Genomic DNA, 15,771 nt, shown 5'->3' with positions numbered 1-15,771 from the left:
TACATTACCCTGCAGTTTACCTATATAATGGGCTGAAGGTGAAGTAGACATACTTGGTATTCATATCACAAACTATATACATGAGTTCTCCACAATGAAACTTGTAAAAATAGACAAGATCCTGCAACCATGGAGAGGTAAACACCTGTCTACTTATGGAAAAATTGCCCTAATTAACTCCATAGTCATAACTCAGTTTACTCACTTACTTATGGTGCTGCCTACTGCTGATGATTCGTTTTTCAAACCATATGAGCAAAAAATATTTTGCTTTATCTGGGATGCTAAACCAGAGAAGATAAAGCGTGCCTATCTATATAATGAATATGAATTGGGTGGGTTGAGATCATTTAAAAAAAGCACTAAACCTCTCTATAAAAGCTTCACTTATTGAAAAGTTTTACTTGAACCCTAAATGATTCTCAAGTAGATTACTAAGAAAAGCTCATCCATTGTTTAAAAATTGCCTTTTTGTCTTTGTGCAGATTGCCATGTCTCATTTTTGATTAATTGAAAATGAATGATTAATTAAACATGTATTGCAGAGCTGGCTACAATTTCAATTTCACCCCCCTGAAAAGATAGAACAAATATTACAACCAATATTATGGCTGAACTCAAATATGTTGGTTAATAAAATACCTGTATTTATGGGAAAGATGTTTGAAAAGGGTATTTTGTTTTTATTTTAAATTATATTGTAAATTGGAATGGTAGAGTTATGTCTTTCATGGAGTTATCAGAATTGTATGGGAAGGTCTGCTTAATCCAAGAATATAAGCAATTGACACCTAAAAAATGGAGGAGGCAGGTGGCAGCGGGACGGCGTAATGTAGGGAACTGGTCTGTCTGCCCAATATAAAGGATAAAAACTGGCGGAGGAATAAAAATAGCATAAATAGGAAAGTATACCAGTTTCATTTGAGGACCAGGATGTTGACAGCTGTGCCATACAGATTACAAAATAGTTGGGAAAAGATGTTTGATGTACCGATTCCATGGTACACATGGCTAACCATGTGTATGTGACAAATACCATTTTATTTGGTATAGGGTGTGTGAGTTGATACTGTATATAAAACAACACAAGATTCAAGACATTGTGCTTTTCAGCTGAAATTATTATATAGAATTCTTGCCCCCCAACAAAATGTTGAATATTTGGGGCATACAATCATCGAAGCTCTGCAGATTTTGTTGTGAGGACACAGAATCAAAATACCAGTTATTTTGGTTTTGTCCTCAGGTCGCCTGTTTCTGGTCTCAGGTTCAGGAATCGCTGAAAATGCATAACATTTATCTAAAATTGACACTAGAAATAGTACTGTTGGGCAACCTGGAGAGATATACTCTATAATAATACTCTTAGTAAAAGTACTTATCTTCAACTCGCAATCTGTGGATTCTATTCGATTAGATAGATTGAAATTGTATGTTAAACATCACAGCATAGCTGAAAGATATATGTTGCGTAGAAATCTGAAGAGGGTGGCCAGCAGAGATAGGTAGGATGGGCTGAGGGAAGCTGAGGGTTGGGATGTGGAATTTGAGACAAGTGGGAGTGGAGTTGTTGGGCGGGGGATAGAATGATGGTCAAAGATAAAAGTTTAAAAAATAAAACATAACAAAAAGTAAGTTTGAATGACACTAATGGGCAATGTTGTTACAGCTAATGTCAGTTTGCCTGAGGCTGATGCAGTACAGGTGTTTGTACACATGCATATACAGTGGCAAGAAACAGTATGTGAACCCTTTGGAATTACCTGAACTTCTGCATAAATTGGTCATAAAATATTATCTGATCTTCATCTAAGTCACAACAATAGACAAACACAGTCTGATTAAACTAATAACACACAAACAACGATATGTTTTCATGTCTTTATTGAACACACCGTGTAAACATTCACAGTGCAGGGTGGAAAAAGTATGTGAACACTTGGTTTTAATAACTGGTTGACCCTACTTTGGCAGCAATAACCTCAACCAAATGTTTTCTGTAGTTGCGGATCAGACCTTGCACAACGGTCAGGAGGAATTTTGGACCATTCCTCTTTACAAAACTGTTTCAGTTCAGCAATATTCTTGGGATGTCTGGTGTGAAGCACTCTCTTGAGGTCATGCTACAGCATCTCAATCGGTTTGAGGTCTGACTGGGCCACTCCAGAAAGCATATTTTCTTCTGTTGCAGCCATTCTGTTGTTGATTTACTTCTGTGTTTTGGGTCATTGTCCTGTTGCATCAATTGGCGGACAGAAAGCCTTATATTCTCCTGCAAAATGTCTTGATAAATTTGGGAATTCATTTTTCCGTCGATGATAGCTAGCTGTCCAGGCCCTGAGATAGCAAAGCAGCTCCAAACCACGATGCTCCCACCACCAAACTTTACAGTTGGGAGGAGGTTTTGATGTTGGTGTGCTGAGCTTTTTTTTCTCCACACATAGTGTTGCGTGTTCCTTTCAAACAACTCAATTTTAGTTTAATCTGTCCACAGAATATTTTGCCATCCGGATGCTCTTTTGCGAACTTCAGACGTGCAGCAATGGGTTTTTTTGGACAGCAGTGGCTTCTTCCGTGATGTCCTCCCATGAACACCATTCTTGTTTAGTGTTTTATGTATCGTATCCTCGTCAACAGAGATGTTAGCATGTTCCAGAGATTTCTTTATAAGTCTTTAGCAAACACTCTAAGATTCTTCTTAACCTCATTGAGCATTCTGCACTGTGCTCTTGCAGTCATCTTTGCAGGACGGCCACTCCTAGGGAGAGTAGCAACAGTGCTGAACTTTCTCCATTTATAGACAATTTGTCTAACCGTGGACTGATGAACATCAAGAGATACTTTTGTAACCCTATCCAGCTTTATGCAAGTCAACAATTATTAATCTTGGGTCTTCTGAGATCTCTTTTGTTTGAGGCATGGTTCACATCAGGCAATGCTTCTTGTGAATAGCAAACTCAAATTTTGTGAGTATTTTTTTATAGGGCAAGGCAGTTCTAACCAACATCTCCAATCTCGTCTCAATGATTGTACTCCAGGATAGCTGACTCCTGACTCCAATTACCTTTTGGAGAAGTCATTAGCCTAGGGGTTCACATACTTTTTCCAACCTACACTGTGAATGTTTCAAAATAGACAAGAAAAATACAATAATGTGTGTGTTATTAGTTTAAGCAGATTGTGTTTGTCTATTGCTCTGACTTAGATGAAGGTCAGATCAAATTTTATAACCAATTTATGCAGAAATCCAGATAATTCCAAAGGGTTCACATACTTTTTCTTTCCACTGTACACACACTCTCATTCAAATGCATAAATGTGTACATACACAGTCACTCACACATGTAAATAGTGCCATACATGCACTCAAACATATTCAGTTGGCCTTGCTGTTACGATTTTTGTTGTCCTTTGTCTTTCTCTTGTGTTCATTTTGTTGTTTGTTGGTGCATTGGGGGGGGGCACAGTACCCTAGTGGTTAGAGCATTGGGCTGGATCCAATCCCCGAGCCGACAAAGTAAAAATATGTCGTTCTGCCCATGAACAAGGCAGTTAACTCACTGTTCCCCGGTAGGCCATCATTGTAAATAACAATTTGTTCTTAACTGACTTGTCTAGTTAAATAAACGTTAACAGTAACTTAACAATGATATTATTGCCTCAATGTGTATGTATGTGTGTGTGTGTGTGTGTGTGTGTGTGTGTGTGTGTGTGTGTGTGTGTGTGTGTGTGTGTGTGTGTGTGTGTGTGTGTATGTGTGTATGTGTATATGTGTGTACGTGTATGTGTGTGTGTGTGTGTGTATGCGTCTGTGTGTATGCGCGTGTGTGTGTGTGTGTGTGTGTGTATGTGTGGGTATGTGAATGTGTATGTGTGTGTGTGTATGTGTGTGTGTATATGTGTACGTGTGTGTGTATGTATGTATGTGTGTATGTGTGTGTACGTGTGTGTGTGGGTATGTGTATGTGTGTGTGTGTGTATGCGTGTGTATGTCTGTGTGCATGTGTGTATGTATGCATGTGTGTGTGTGTGTGTGTGTGTGTGTATGTGTGTGTGTGTGTGTGTGTGTGTGTTTATTTATTTATTTATTTCACCTTTATTTAACCAGGTAGGCAAGTTGAGAACAAGTTCTTATTTACAATTGCGACCTGGCCAAGATAAAGGAAAGCAGTTCGACACATACAACAACACAGAGTTACACATGGAGTAAAACAAACACACAGTCAATAATAATAATACAGTCGAAAAATAAGTCTATATACAATGTGAGCAAATGAGGTGAGATAAGGGAGGTGAAGGCAAAAAGGCCATGGTGGCAAAGTAAATATAATATAGCAAGTAAAACACTGGAATGGTAGATTTGTAGTGGAAGAAAGTGCAAAGTAGAAATAGAAATAATGAGGTGCAAAGGAGCAAAATAAATAAATATATAAATACAGTAGGGGAAGAGGTAGTTGTTTGGGCTAAATTATAGATGGGCTATGTACAGGTGCAGTGAGCTGTGAGCTGCTCTGACAGCTGGTGCTTAAAGCTAGTGAAGGAGATAAGTGTTTTCAGTTTCAGAGATTTTTGTAGTTCGTTCCAGTCATTGGCAGCAGAGAACTGGAAGGAGAGACGGCCAAAGGAGGAATTGGCTTTGGGGGTGACCAGAGAGATATACCTGCTGGAGTGTGTGCTACAGGTGGGTGCTGCTATGGTGACCAGTGAGCTGAGATAAGGGGGACTTTACCTAGCAGGGTCTTGTAGATGACCTGGAGCCAGTGGGTTTGGCGACGAGTATGAAGCGAGGGCCAGCCAACGAGAGCGTACAGGTCGCAGTGGTGGGTAGTACATGGGGCTTTGGTGACAAAACGGATGGCACTGTGATAGACTGCATCCAGTTTATTGAGTAGGGATTGGAGGCTATTTTGTAAATGACATCACCGAAGTCGAGGATCGGTAGGGTGGTCAGTTTTACGAGGGTATGTTTGGCAGCATGAGTGAAGGATGCTTTGTTGCGAAACAGGAAGCCAATTCTAGATTTAACTTTGGATTGGAGATGTTTGATGTGAGTCTGGAAGGAGAGTTTACAGTCTAACCAGACACCTAGGTATTTGTAGTTGTCCACATATTCTAAGTCAGAACCGTCCAGAGTAGTGATGCTGGACGGGCGGGCAGGTGCAGGCAGCGATCGGTTGAAGAGCATGCATTTAGTTTTACTTGTATTTAAGAGCAGTTGGAGGCCACGGAAGGAGAGTTCTATGGCATTGAAGCTCGTCTGGAGGGTTGTTAACCTGTTAGGGCTAGGGGGCAGTATTTGCACGGCTGGATAAAAAAATGTACCCGATTTAATCTGGTTACTAATCCTACCCAGTAACTAGAATATGCATATACTTATTATATATGGATAGAAAACACTCTAAAGTTTCTAAAACTGTTTGAATGGTGTCTGTGAGTATAACAGAACTCATTTGGCAGGCAAAACCCTGAGACATTTTCTGACAGGAAGTGGATACCTGATGTGTTGTATTACCTTTAAACCTATGCCATTGAAAAACACAGGGGCTGAGGAATATTTTGGCACTTCCTATTGCTTCCACTAGATGTCACCAGCCTTTACAAAGTGTTTTGAGTCTTCTGGAGGGAGATCTGACCGAACAAGAGCCATGGAACGATGATGGCCCATTAGACACCTGGCGCGCGAGTTCATGTTGGGTACCCTCGTTCCAATACGTTATAAAAGAGAATGCATTCGTCCACCTTGAATATTATTCATGTTCTGGTTAAAAAGGCCCTAATGATTTATGCTATACAACGTTTGACATGTTTGAACGAACGTAAATATATTTTTTCCCCTCGTTCATGAAGTGAAGTCCGGCGGGCTTAGATCATGTGCTAACAAGACGGAGATTTTTGGACATAAATGATGAGCTTTTTTGAACAAAACTACATTCGTTATGGACCTGTGATACCTGGAAGTGACATCTGATGAAGAGAATCAAAGGTAATGGATTATTTACATAGTATTTTCGATTTTAGATCTCCCCAACATGACGGCTAGTCTGTATCGCAACGCGTATTTTTCTGGGCGCAGTGCTCAGATTATTGCAAAGTGTGATTTCCCAGTAAGGTTATTTTTAAATCTGGCAAGTTGATTGCGTTCAAGAGATGTAAATCTATAATTCTTTAAATGACAATATAATATTTTACCAATGTTTTCTAATTTTAATTATTTAATTTGTGGTGCTGACTTGATTGGAGGGAAACGATTTCCTCAACATCAATGCCATAGTAAAACGCTGTTTTTGGATATAAATATGAACTTGATAGAACTAAAAATGCATGCATTGTCTAACATAATGTCCTAGGAGTGTCATCTGATGGAGATTGTAAAAGGTTAGTGCATCATTTTAGCTGGTTTTATGGTTTTGGTGACCCTGTCTTTGAATTGACAAAACATTACACACAAATCTTGTAAATGTACTGTCCTAACATACTCTAAATTTATGGTTTCGCCATAAAACCTTTTTGAAATCGTAAAACGTGGTTAGATTAAGGAGATGTTTATCTTTCAAAGGGTGTAAAATAGTTGTATGTTTGAAAAATTTGAATTTTGACATTTATTTGTGATTCAAATTTGCCGCTCTTGAAATGCACCTGCTGTTGATGGAGTGCACCACGGGAGGGACGCTTGCGTCCCACCTAGCCATAGAGGTTAACACTGTCCAAAGAAGGGCCAGAAGTATACAGAATGGTGTCATCTGCGTAGTGGTGGATCAGAGACTCACCAGCAGCAAGAGCGACATCATTGATGTATACAGAGAAAAGAGTTGGCCCAAGAATTGAACCCTGTGGCACCCCCATAGAGACTGTCAGAGGCCCAGACAACAGGCCCTCCGATTTGACACATTGAACTCAGACAAGTAGTTGGTGAACCAGGCGAGGCAATCATTTGAGAAACCAAGGCTATTGAGTCTGCCGATGAGGATGTGGTGATTGACAGAGTCGAAAGCCTTGGCCAGGTCAATGAATACGGCAGCACAGTATTGTTTCTTATCGATGGCGGTTATGATATCGTTTAGGACCTTGAGCGTGGCTGAGGTGCACCCATGACCAGCTCTGAAACCAGATTGCATAGCGGAGAAGGTGCGGTGGGATTCGAAATGGTCGGTAATCTGTTTGTTGACTTCGCTTTCCAAGACCTTAGAAAGGCAGGGTAGGATAGATATAGGTCTGTAGCAGTTTGGGTCAAGAGTGTCCCCCCCTTTGAAGAGGTGGATGACCGCAGCTGCTTTCCAATCTTTGGGAATCTCAGACGACACGAAAGAGAGGTTGAACAGGCTAGTAATAGGGGTTGCAACAATTTCAGCAGATAACTTTAGAAAGAAAGGGTCCAGATTGTCTAGCCCGGCTGATTTGTAGGCGTCCAGATTTTGCAGCTCTTTCAGAACATCAGCTGACTGGATTTGGGAGAAGGAGAAATGGAGAAGGCTTGGGCGAGTAGCTGTGGGGGGTGCAGTGCTGTTGACCACGGTAGGGGTAGCCAGATGGAAAGCATGGCCAGCCGTAGAAAAATGCTTATTGAAATTCTCAATTATAGTGGGTTTATCGGTGGTGAGAATTTCCTATCCTCAGTGCAGTGGGCAGCTGGCAGGAGGTGTTCTTATTCTCCATGGACTTTACAGTGTCCCAGAACTTTTTGAGTTTGTGTTGCAGGAAGCAAATTTCTGCTTGAAAAAGCTTGCCTTGGCTTTTCTGTGTATGTGTATGTGTGTGTGTATGTGTATGTGTGTGTATGTTACCTGGGTAGTATCGGGCCAGTCCAGTAGCACTACCAAACACCTGCCAGAGCAGAGTAGGGTCATCCTCTCTGTTCTTCTTAAACACACCCTCCAGTGCCTCCGTCCAGTTCAATTCATTCAGCACGATGGTGGCTACACACACACACACACACACACACACACACACACACACACACCGCACGCGCACGCACACAAAACAGGTTGATGTTGGATTAAGATTACTATTCACAATGCCACCAACAATAATGTGAAAAGTGTAATGTAGAAACATGACATGTTTTGGTCTTATCCAGAGTGACTTCCAGTTAGTACATTCATCTTAAGATAGCTAGGTGGGACAACCACGTACCTCAATCATAGTAAGTACATTTTCCTCAATAACGTAGCTATCAGCAGAGTCAGTGCTAGTAAGGGGGGAAAGGAAGAGGAAGTGGTGTGAAGTGGGGGGAGGGTGTTGTGGGATTATTTAAGATACTCGGGTTTCAGATGTTTTTGGAAGATGGGCAGGGACTCTGCTGTCCTAGCTTCAGGGGGAAGCTGGCTCTACCATTGGGGTACGAGGACAGAGAAGAGCTTGGACTGGACTGAGCTGAAGCTGCCCACCCATAGGGGTGGGAGGGCAAAGAGACCAGAGGTGGCAGAACACAGTTGAACCCAGTCTGAGCTGTCATATTTAACAAAGCACATTCAAGAGGAGAGAGGGGTGTGTGTCCTTTATGCATGAGCATGCGAGACAGAGGGATGAAGTGTAAGAGAACTAAGCTAAGCAGAGCACTGAACTGTGTCAACGATTCACAGATACACCAATATGTACACACTCTTACACAAGGATTAGACACACACACCCGCACACATCTCTCTCTTCTCCATCCATCTTTCTTTCACACAAATGTAATGCCAACTCCTTGTCATGCCAAACATGACATTGGCATTACAACGAACGAATACAGGAGTTGGCTAACGCAAACATATCTTGACAAAACAGTTCCAGATGACAATGCCTCTATAGAGAGATAAAGCTGCAGACTGTTTCCGCAGACAGGAGATTAATTAACATGCAGACACATGCCCACTCTCCATCCCTCTTCCATCTCTCTCCCACTGGAGACAGGGGCAAATATTACACCCCCCCAAAGCAATAACTGACCGTGTCAAAGGGCTAGCATTTAGACCTGACTAACTAATTCAACCATTCTTCACTTTACCCCAGGAGACACAAAGGAATGCCAGCGTGGACGTGTTTAAATATACTTGGTCTATACAAGGTCAAATGCTATTTCTAGGGGGTTAGGGTTAAGGTTAGAAGTATGGTTAAGGTTAGGGTTAGGGTTATGTAAAATAGGATTTTGAATGGGACTGAATTGTGTGTCCCCACAAGGTTAGTTATACAAAACTGTGTGTGTGTGTGTGTGTGTGTGTGTGTGTGTGTGTGTGTGTGTGTGTGTGTGTGTGTGTGTGTGTGTGTGTGTGTGTGTGTGTGTGTGTGTGTGTGTGTGTGTATAAGTAAAGCTATTAGAGAAGATATCCAAACACCACCAGGGAAGAGGCTAACCAGAGAACAACATATCAGTCACTATGTCATTATAATTATAATTATTAGGGAAGTGCATGAGTAATCGAGTACTTGAGTACTCTAATTAATGTCAAAAATCAATCTTTAACCAGAGATCCATATTTTTTTAAATACTCCGTGGCAACAAAGCGCTAGGCACGGATATCAAGCTGTTTCGAGTTTGTGTATATATTACAGGGACGTTTTTGTTTGTTTTGGACTTCGGTGAGGGATTCATTCGATTAATTCTGACTATTTTGAGGAAGTGTATGCCGGCTACAGCATCTCAAAATGGACAAACAGTACTATTGCCGCTTTTTTCAAATTTTTCAAGCGAAGGTACTTTAAGGGAGTATGCGACCACTCGTTCAGTTCAGCTAGCCGAGTTCAACTGGGTGCCAGCCAAACTGAAGCATGCTGACACCTTTAGAGTACCTAAATCTGTATTTTCAAATCGCAGAACATCAAAAATCGGTTTTAAACCATTTCACCTGCGTTTTGATTAGAAGTTCAGTGTAGTTGTTTGCTTCAATTGAGTGATCAAGGGCATGCAACTATAGTTTTCCTTTACAGAAAATACATTCGTGCAACACATTCTTCAGAAAAAGCTTCATTTTCATCCGATGACAACAGAAGTGCAACTCTATTAAGCTAGCAGCCACACAAGTAAATGGGCTTACAATTAAAAAGCAAGGTATTTTTTTGCTAAAACAATGCATGGCCATCATATTTCTAATGTTTATAATAGAAAGAATGTAGCCAGCTACATTTCCTAATCGAATGTTTTGCTTGAAGTTAATCTAGCATTTAAAAAAGAATTACTTGTGTCATGCACAAAGTAGATGTCCTAACCCGATTTGCCAAAACTATAGTTCGTTAACAAGAAATTAGTGTAGTGGTTGAAAAACGAGTTTTAATGACACCAACCTAAGTGTATGTAAACTTCCGACTTCAACTGTATATGGGGCAATTTAGCAATTCTAACTTGTTATCTGTAATGGTTATGATAAATTAGGCATTGTTGCGTGCTGTTAGCATATAGATAAATGCACATATTTTTTTCCAGTGCGGGACTTGTGTTGTAAAAGTAATTTTCATTTAATTTGAGTACTCGCGTACTCAAAAAATTATAATAAGAGTACTCGAAACAGTTGAAAAAAAATTTAAAAAGCCCATCCCTAATAGTCATTCACATTCTAGGCAACTGGTTGCTAAACTTCACCCCAATTACATCCCTTCTTTCTCTTAATCTCTCTCTCCCTCCTCTCTGTCCTTCCTCCCTCTCCTGTAGCCCGAGGGTCCACTTATTGCCTGTTTGATGGATAGCCTTCTCTCTCTTGTGTGTGTGTGTGTGTGTGTGTGTGTGTGTGTGTGTGTGTGTGTGTGTGTGTGTGTGTGTGTGTGTGTGTGTGTGTGTGTGTGTGTGTGTGTGTGTGTGTGTGTGTGTAACACAGTTTGAGGTTCTGATTCACACTGAGGAGGATATGAGAGGTAGGTGGACTGACACAGGTGGTGAGTGGAGAAGAGTGATGGATGTGTCTTTTCTTGTGTGTGTCTGTGTGTGATGGATGCTCTATGTTGTGGGAGGGAACAGGCATTATGAATGTAATGACACAGACACAGACAGCTGAGAGACCAGACCGCCATCACGTCACACTCACTATGATGGATGGACCACACACACACACACGTCTCCATCTCACTCCTTCTCTCTCCTCACCACCCTCTCACACTGTCTGTGTGATTGTGAGTGTGAGTGTCAGTGTGAGAGATAGATAGATAGATAGATAGATAGATAGATAGATAGATAGATAGATAGATAGATAGATAGATAGATAGATAGATAGATAGATAGATAGATAGATAGATAGATAGATAGATAGATAGATAGATAGATAGATAGATAGATAGATAGATAGATAGATAGATAGATAGATAGATAGATAGATAGATAGATAGATAGATAGATAGATAGATAGATAGATAGATAGATATAGATAGATAGATATGTATCCTGTATTGGGTGTGTGTGATAGATATGTATCCTGTATTGGGTGTGTGTGATAGATATGTATCCTGTATTGGGTGTGTGTGATAGATATGTATCCTGTATTGGGTGTGTGTGATAGATAGATATGTATCCTGTATTAGGTGTGTGTGATAGATAGATATGTATCCTGTATTGGGTGTGTGATAGATATGTATCCTGTATTGGGTGTGTGTGATAGATATGTATCCTGTATTGGGTGTGTGTGATAGATATGTATCCTGTATTGGGTGTGTGTGATAGATATGTATCCTGTATTGGGTGTGTGTGATAGATATGTATCCTGTATTGGGTGTGTGTGATAGATATGTATCCTGTATTGGGTGAGTGTGACAGATATGTATCCTGTATTGGGTGTGTGTGATAGATAGATATGTATCCTGTATTGGGTGTGTGTGATAGATAGATATGTATCCAGTATTGGGTGTGTGTGATAGATATGTATCCTGTATTGGGTGTGTGTGATAGATAGATAGATAGATATGTATCCTGTATTGGGTGAGTGTGACAGATATGTATCCTGTATTGGGTTTGTGTGATAGATAGATATGTATCCTGTATTGTGTGTGTGTGATAGATAGAGATGTATTCTGTATTGGGTGTGTGTGATAGATATGTATCCTGTATTGGGTGTGTGTGATAGATAGATAGATATGTATCCTGTATTGGGTGTGTGTGATAGATAGATATGTATCCTGTATTGGGTGTGTGTGATAGATAGATATGTATCCTGTATTGGGTGTGTGCGTGATAGATATGTATCCTGTATTGGGTGTGTGTGATAGATAGATAGATATGTATCCTGTATTGGGTGTGTGTGATAGATATGTATCCTGTATTGGGTGTGTGATAGATAGATATGTATCCTGTATTGGGTGTGTGATAGATAGATATGTATCCTGTATTGGGTTTGTGTGATAGATAGATATGTATCCTGTATTGGGTGTGTGTGATAGATAGAGATGTATTCTGTATTGGGTTTGTGTGATAGATATGTATCCTGTATTGGGTGTGTGTGATAGATATGTATCCTGTATTGGGTGTGTGATAGATAGATATGTATCCTGTATTGGGTGTGTGATAGATAGATATGTATCCTGTATTGGGTGTGTGTGATAGATAGATAGATATGTATCCTGTATTGGGTGTGTGTGATAGATAGAGATGTATTCTGTATTGGGTGTGTGTGATAGATATGTATCCTGTATTGGGTGTGTGTGATAGATAGATATGTTTCCTGTATTGGGTTTGTGTGATAGATAGATATGTATCCTGTATTGGGTGTGTGTGATAGATAGAGATGTATTCTGTATTGGGTGTGTGTGATAGATATGTATCCTGTATTGGGTGTGTGTGATAGATAGATATGTATCCTGTATTGGGTTTGTGTGATAGATAGATATGTATCCTGTATTGGGTGTGTGTGATAGATAGAGATGTATTCTGTATTGGGTTTGTGTGATAGATATGTATCCTGTATTGGGTGTGTGTGATAGATAGAGATGTATCCTGTATTGGGTGAGTGTGACAGATATGTATCCTGTATTGGGTGTGTGTGACAGATATGTATCCTGTATTGGGTTTGTGTGATAGATAGATATGAATCCTGTATTGGGTGTGTGTGATAGATATATATGTATCCTGTATTGGGTGAGTGTGATAGATATATATGTATCCTGTATTGGGTGAGTGTGATAGATATGTATCCTGTATTGGGTGAGTGTGATAGATATGTATCCTGTATTGGGTGAGCGTGATAGATATGTATCCTGTATTGGGTTTGTGTGATAGATAGATATGTATCCTGTATTGAGTGTGTGTGATAGATAGATATGTATCCTGTATTGGGTGAGTGTGATAGATATGTATCCTGTATTGGGTGAGTGTGATAGATATGTATCCTGTATTGGGTGAGCGTGATAGATATGTATCCTGTATTGGGTTTGTGTGATAGATAGATATGTATCCTGTATTGGGTGAGTGTGTGATATATATGTATCCTGTATTGGGTGAGTGTGATAGAGATGTATCCTGTATTGGGTGTGTGTGATAGATATGTATCCTGTATTGGGTGTGTGTGATAGATAGATATGTATCCTGTATTGGGTGTGTGCGATAAATATGTATACTGTATTGGGTGTGTGATAGATAGATATGTATCCTGTATTGGGTGTGTGTGATAGATAGATATGTATCCTGTATTGGGTGTGTGTGATAGATATGTATACTGTATTGGGTGTGTGATAGATAGATATGTATCCTGTATTGGGTGTGTGTGATAGATAGATATGTATCCTGTATTGGGTGAGTGTGATAGATATATATGTATCCTGTATTGGGTGTGTGATAGATAGATATGTATCCTGTATTGGGTGAGTGTGATAGATATGTATCCTGTATTGGGTGAGTGTGATAGATATGTATCCTGTATTGGGTGAGCGTGATAGATATGTATCCTGTATTGGGTTTGTGTGATAGATAGATATGTATCCTGTATTGAGTGTGTGTGATAGATAGATATGTATCCTGTATTGGGTGAGTGTGATAGATATGTATCCTGTATTAGGTGAGTGTGATAGATATGTATCCTGTATTGGGTGAGCGTGATAGATATGTATCCTGTATTGGGTTTGTGTGATAGATAGATATGTATCCTGTATTGGGTGAGTGTGTGATATATATGTATCCTGTATTGGGTGAGTGTGATAGAGATGTATCCTGTATTGGGTGTGTGTGATAGATATGTATCCTGTATTGTGTGTGTGTGATAGATAGATATGTATCCTGTATTGGGTGTGTGCGATAGATATGTATACTGTATTGGGTGTGTGATAGATAGATATGTATCCTGTATTGGGTGTGTGTGATAGATAGATATGTATCCTGTATTGGGTGTGTGTGATAGATATGTATACTGTATTGGGTGTGTGATAGATAGATATGTATCCTGTATTGGGTGTGTGTGATAGATAGATATGTATCCTGTATTGGGTGTGTGTGATAGATATGTATACTGTATTGGGTGTGTGATAGATAGATATGTATCCTGTATTGGGTGTGACGTGTCTTATTCGTGTGTAAAAACACACCTCATTTGCATATACAGCTACCTCTAGAGGGAGAAAGATAAAGCCAGAGCTGCCAGAGCTGTGTGTGTGTGTGTGTGTGTGTGTGTGTGTGTGTGTGTGTGTAGGGGCATCATTATAAAAACATTACATTCATATCTTGCATTGTGGGGATGTGATCTGAATGAACGTGGCTACAGTGGCTGTCTCCCTCTGTGTGATATACAACCATAGTCTTTGGCTCTTTAAGTTCATAGTTCAGCCACACCTCAGATTATTCCATTGGATAGTGTATGCCTAACAAAGCCAATATCAAGTATAACAAGCTCATATCAAGTATTACAACAAGTCAAATGTTCAGTTCTGCAGCATATTGGGAAAGAAAATACTGCAATTGTGGAGCACGTTTCTGTAAGTACAGTGTTATTGGTGACAATAGACGATCAAGAGGCTGAGCCTCAAGATGTTTCTGTATTAGATTTCTTGTTTAACATTTTCTAAGGCAGCAATGGGAGCGCTGATTATGGCTCCAGCCCATTAGAGAGTTCATAGATGATTTTATGCTCCATCTCCCTCTCTCCCTCCTTCCCTCTCTCTCTCCTTCCCCCTCTCTCTCTCTCTCTCTCGTTTGTTAGTCATGTCTGTTCTAATATTCCCAACATTCTGTTTCTACGTCAACATTCTGTTTCTACATTCTAGGGACAATGAATACACATGCACACACGTTCATCCATCGCTTCCACCAGGAAGGCTGATTTCCTAACCCTGCTGCTCCCTCTTGACTGGAAAATCCAATTTTCCCCCCAGAGCGAGGCCAGCCCTGGCCTATTCCTGGAGCCACATGGACTCTGGGTCAAATTGAACAGTTGGAACCTCTCTCACGTATAAATCTGCTCTCTGGTTTTCTCACTTTCTCTCTCTCTCTCTCTCTCTCTCTCTCTCTCTCTCAGCAGAACAATACTATACAGAAGAGAAGACCTTGGGTTTTCCAATGTATTTTTTTTGTAGGAAACATACACATGCAAACGACAGCATACAGATGCAAACAAATATCAACGACATGGGAAACAACATCCACACACCATTTTGTTTCTCTCCATTGCCCATGCACTTCCAACACTGAGATAATAAAGCATTTGACCTTTCCAGTTTTTTATTAATTAAATAATCCAGTTTAAGTATACGATGATTGATGAGAAAAGTAGATTCCAACCCATCGGGTATATTACTGCACCATCATATGCCATGTCTTGAAAAATGCAGACAGGCAGATTAAAAGTACATTTACATTGTAATACTTCTGACAGCCAACTTTCTAACTCCGCC

General features: G+C 40.1%; 1 pseudogene; it reads right to left on the bottom strand.

Moving 5' to 3' along the window:
- Nucleotides 1-15,771, bottom strand: part of LOC123724560 (voltage-dependent calcium channel subunit alpha-2/delta-1-like) — a 102,575-nt pseudogene that overhangs the window by 41,595 nt on the left and 45,209 nt on the right.

The sequence above is a fragment of the Salmo salar genome, chromosome ssa10, assembly GCF_905237065.1.
Source record: "Salmo salar chromosome ssa10, Ssal_v3.1, whole genome shotgun sequence".
NCBI lineage: Eukaryota > Metazoa > Chordata > Actinopteri > Salmoniformes > Salmonidae > Salmo > Salmo salar.
This window is presented reverse-complemented; position numbering and strand designations above follow the sequence as displayed.